The sequence below is a fragment of the Rhyacophila brunnea genome, unplaced genomic scaffold (genome assembly GCF_057557595.1).
Source record: "Rhyacophila brunnea isolate RB1 unplaced genomic scaffold, BYU_Rbru_1.0 scaffold_368, whole genome shotgun sequence".
Taxonomy (NCBI): domain Eukaryota; kingdom Metazoa; phylum Arthropoda; class Insecta; order Trichoptera; family Rhyacophilidae; genus Rhyacophila; species Rhyacophila brunnea.
Genome location: NW_028233035.1, coordinates 12,501 through 17,500, shown reverse-complemented (window position 1 = coordinate 17,500; position 5,000 = coordinate 12,501). Strand labels below are relative to the sequence as shown.

Here is a 5,000-nt window from a genome sequence, read left to right as displayed (position 1 = left end):
CTGGCTAGCTAAATCTGCGTCCCTCCGGCATGTCAAGTAGACGATGCCGGCGGGACGCAGATTTAGCTAGCCAGGAGGGCCCATGGCTCGCTTAAAGCGGCGCTCTCGTCGACTACGTTCGATCGCTAACCTGACCTAACCTCACCTCACCTAACCTAACCTAACATAACCTAACATAACCTTACCTTACCTAACACAACCTAACCTAAACTAAACCTAACCTAACCTAACCTTACCTAATCTAACCTTACCTAACCTAACCTAAACAAAAACTAACCTAACCTAAACTAACCTAATCTAACCTAAACTAACCTAACCTAACCTAACCTAACCTAACCTAACCTAACCTAACCTAACCTAACATAATATTACCTAATTTTTTTTTTCATACATCATATCTTATCATGATGGAAAAAAAAATTAGAAATTTAAAAAAAAAAAATTAACCAAACAAATTACCAAAATATATATTCGCAATTCGCAATTCGAAATTTCAAATGAAAGATTAAACCCAAAGAGAATCGTCAATTTTGCCTTTTGTAGTGATATTTCGGTCACGCGGTCGGTAGTACGGCGCTTTATCAATGCTATGCTACATTTTGTTTGGCACTCTTGACGGTTTGCGAACGAAGTACGAGACCGCGGCTTAAAGCGAGACATGCATCGACGACGCACGAGAGCGCGACACGTGGCCCGCCTGGCGAGCTAAATCGTCGTGCATCGTGCACTTCACGTCCGCCTCTCGCCGGTTCGGCGGCGTGCGTATTATGACGATAATATGTTATCGATATATGATATCTATCATAATATTGTATGATGGATGAAAAAAAAATGTTTTTTTTTTTTCAATTTAAATTAGATAGGGTTTAGGTTAGATAAGGTTAGGTGAGGTTTATTTAAATTTTTTTTATTTCTGCTTTTATTGAATTCCTTGGTTTTTCGTACGAGGGTTATTACTTCACTATTACATTGTTCATATTTCATTTACATTATTAACAGTACGGCGCTTTATCAATACTATGCTACATTTTGTTTGGCACTCTTGACGGTTTGCGAACGAAGTACGAGACCGCGGCTTAAAGCGAGACATGCATCGACGACGCACGAGAGCGCGACACGTGGCCCGCCTGGCGAGCTAAATCGTCGTGCATCGTGCACTTCACGTCCGACTCTCGCCGGTTCGGCGGCGTGCGTATTATGACGATAATATGGTTAGGTTAGGTCAGGTTAGGTTTATGTAAGGTTAGGTTGGGTTAAGTTGGCGAACGAACGTCGTCGACGAGAGCGCCGTTTAAAGCGAGACATCCTTCGACGACGAGGTCGCTGCTTCGGCCGTCGACGACGGACGAGAGCGCCGCTTAAAGCGTGACACGGGCCCGCCTGGCCAGCTAAATCTGAGTCCCGCCGGCATCGTGCACTTCACACGTCCCACTCTCGCCGGTTCGTGCGTATTTAAACGACATTATATTATCGTTATGTCAATGGTATATTATACCTATCATAATAATGTATGATGAATGAAAAGAAATGAAAAATTATTTCAACATCAAATTATACCGCTAGAACTAGACAATGAAATTATCTTACGATTACGTTCATGCCTTATGACGATATAATATTGATATTTCATAATAATATAATATGATGGATGTAAAAAAAAAGATTTTTTTTTTTTTATTTTAATTAGCTTAGGTTAGGTTAGGTAAGGTTAGGTAAGGTTTATTTTAATTTTTTTTTTTTTTTTTTTTTTTTTTTTTTTAATTCTTCGTTATATATATATAATGTTAATAATATGATGGATGTAAAAAAAAAGATTTTTTTTTTTTTTATTTAAATTAGCTTAGGTTAGGTTAGGTAAGGTTAGGTTAGGTTAGGTTAGTTTTTGTGTTTGGGTTAGGTTAGGTTAGTTTAGGTTAGGTTAGGTCTGCGAACGAACGTCGTCGACGAGAGCGCCGTTTAAAGCGAGACATCGCCGTTTCGGCCGTCGACGACGCACGAGAGGGCCGCTTAGAGCGCGACACGTGGCCCGCCTGGCGAGCTTAATCGTCGTGCATCGTGCACTTCACGTCCGACTCTCGCCGCGTTCGGCGGCGTGCGTATTATGACGATATTATGTTATCGACATGTCAACGGTATATGATATCTATCATAATAATATATGTTGGATGAAAAATAATGAAAAATTATTTTAACATCAAATTTTACCGCTAGAACTCGCCCTCGCGCTTTACTTACCTATTCCTATGTTGAACGTCGAAATGAAGACAATGAAATATTCTTTCAGGTGAGGCGTATCGGGCGCATTTAAAATGATCAGTGACACGCTCGTTGATCACGTTTATGCCCTATAACGATATGATATTGATATTTTTTTATGGTATTCATCATAATAATAAATGATGTATGAAAAAAAAAATTGGTTAGTTTAGGTTAGGTTAGGTCACGTTAGGTATGATTAGGTTAGGTTAGGTTAGTTTTTGTTTAGGATAGGTTAGGTTAGTTTTTGTTTAGGTTAGGTTTGTTTTTGTTTAGGTTAGTTTTTGCTTAGGTTAGGTTAGTTTTTGTTTAGGTTAGTTTAGGTTAGGTTAGGTTAGTTTAAGTTAGGTTAGGTTAGTTTTTGTTTAGGTTAGGTTAGGTTAGTTTTTGTTTAGGTAAGGTTAGGTAAGGTTAGATTAGGTAAGGTTAGGTTAGGTTTAGTTTAGGTTAGGTTGTGTTAGGTTAGGTAAGGTTATGTTAGGTTAGGTTAGGTGAGGTGAGGTTAGGTCAGGTCAGCGAACGGACGTAGTCGACGAGAGCGCAGCTTTTAGCGAGACATGGGCCCTCCTGGCTAGCTAAATCTGCGTCCCTCCGGCATGTCAAGTAGACGATGCCGGCGGGACGCAGATTTAGCTAGCCAGGAGGGCCCATGGCTCGCTTAAAGCGGCGCTCTCGTCGACTACGTTCTTTCGCTAACCTGACCTAACCTCACCTCACCTAACCTAACCTAACATAACCTAACATAACCTTACCTTACCTAACACAACCTAACCTAAGCTAAACCTAACCTAACCTTACCTAATCTAACCTTACCTAACCTAACCTAAACAAAAACTAACCTAACCTCAACTAACCTAATCTAACCTAAACTAACCTAACCTAACCTAACCTAACCTAACCTAACATAATATAACCTAATTTTTTTTTTCATACATCATATCTTATCATGATGGAAAAAAAAATTAGAAATTTAAAAAAAAAAATTTAACCAAACAAATTACCAAAATATATATTCGCAATTCGCAATTTGAAATTTCAAATGAAAGATTAAACCTAAAGAGAATCGTCAATTTCGCCTTTTGTAGTGATATTTCGGTCACGCGGTCGGTAGTGCGGCGCTTTATCAATGCTATGCTACATTTTGTTTGGCACTCTTGACGGTTTGCGAACGAAGTACGAGACCGAGACGAGACCGTACGAGACGAAGTACGAGACCGCGTCCGCCTGGCAAGCTATATTTGCGTCGTATCGGCATTTCAGCCCACCCTCGACCGTTCGGTGGCGAGCGTAATATAACGTTCTCATAATGATATTTATTTCAATGGTTTTATATCATTCATAATGATGGATGAAAAAAAAAAAAAAAAAAAAAAAAAATTGAAATTAAAAAAAAAAAATTATCCAAATTACCAAAATATATATTCGCAATTCGCAATTCGAAATTTCAAATGAAAGATTAAACCTAAAGAGAATCGTCACCTTCGCCTTTTGTAGTGTTATTTCGGTTACGCGGCCGGTAGTGCGCCGCGTTTACACTATAATGTGTGAGGGAAAATGTACGCAGGAGAGAACTGTACGATAAAATAATGGCGACGGATTATTGCGCTACCCAACATTGCCGTGTCCGTATTCGTTGTTGTTGTCGTCTGGGTCTCTCCCCTCATCCATCGTATGTATAGCAGTGGGTTGTCGTCTTTGACAAGACTTCCTTCACGGCGTTCGCAAACTGCGGCGGCCATTCGGCCGCGTCGGCGGTACATTTGCGAGACGAGACACTCACCCGGCGTGCGATTATATTTCGTCGCCGCGGCCTATGCGATCGCATCACTCTGGAGTTCCGCGCTAGCAGAATCATCCTGTCGAGTGACGGCGGACGGCGTTTCAGCCTCCGTCGCTCCGTTTACCGCGCCGACGGCGTGCGTTTTCGGTGTGCACGTTTTACGATGGGAAATTGAGAAACGCGGAGCACGATCTCGTGCTCTGTGCGTATGTATGCATACAATCCGTTGTATCTCGTGCGTCGGCACGTTAAAAATCGAAAGAGAGAGCCAGCGTCGCCCGCCGGGTGACTCCGGTGCGCGTTCGCGTGTGACGTGTGGATCGCGGGTGTCGGCGCGCCCAGTGCGCGCGCGCCCGCGGCCTCGCAGAGCAGCTCCCTGGTTGATCCTGCCAGTAATCATATGCTTGTCTCAAAGACTAAGCCATGCAAGTCTCAGTATGAGCCTAATTAAGGTGAAACCGCGAATGGCTCAATATATCAGTTTTGGTTCCTTAGATCGTACACAGTTACTTGGATAACTGTGGCAATTCTAGAGCTAATACATGCAAACGTAATTCTGAACGGGAACGTGAGGAATGCTTTTATTAGATCAAAAACCAATCGGCGGTCGGCGCTCGCGTCGTCCGTCGCTCTTCGAGATGACTCTAGATAACTTTGAGCTGATCGCACGGTCTAGCACCGGCGACGCATCTTTCAAATGTCTGCCTTATCAACTGTCGATGGTAGTTTATGCGACTACCATGGTTGTCACGGGTAACGGGGAATCAGGGTTCGATTCCGGAGAGGGAGCCTGAGAAACGGCTACCACATCCACGGAAGGCAGCAGGCGCGCAAATTACCCACTCCCGGCACGGGGAGGTAGTGACGAAAAATAACGATACGGGACTCGTCCGAGGCCTCGTGATCGGAATGATTACACTTTAAATCCTTTAACGAGGATCCATTGGAGGGCAAGTCTGGTGCC

General features: G+C 42.7%; 1 non-coding gene across 1 annotated transcript in view; it reads left to right on the top strand.

Moving 5' to 3' along the window:
* The first annotated feature begins 4,409 nt into the window (after positions 1–4,409).
* LOC147067610 (small subunit ribosomal RNA) overlaps positions 4,410–5,000 on the top strand; it is a 1,944-nt gene continuing 1,353 nt past the window's right edge. Inside the window, exon 1 of the ribosomal RNA XR_015071436.1 lies at positions 4,410–5,000. This exon is cut by the window's right edge and continues 1,353 nt beyond it. This is a non-coding gene — a ribosomal RNA (small subunit ribosomal RNA).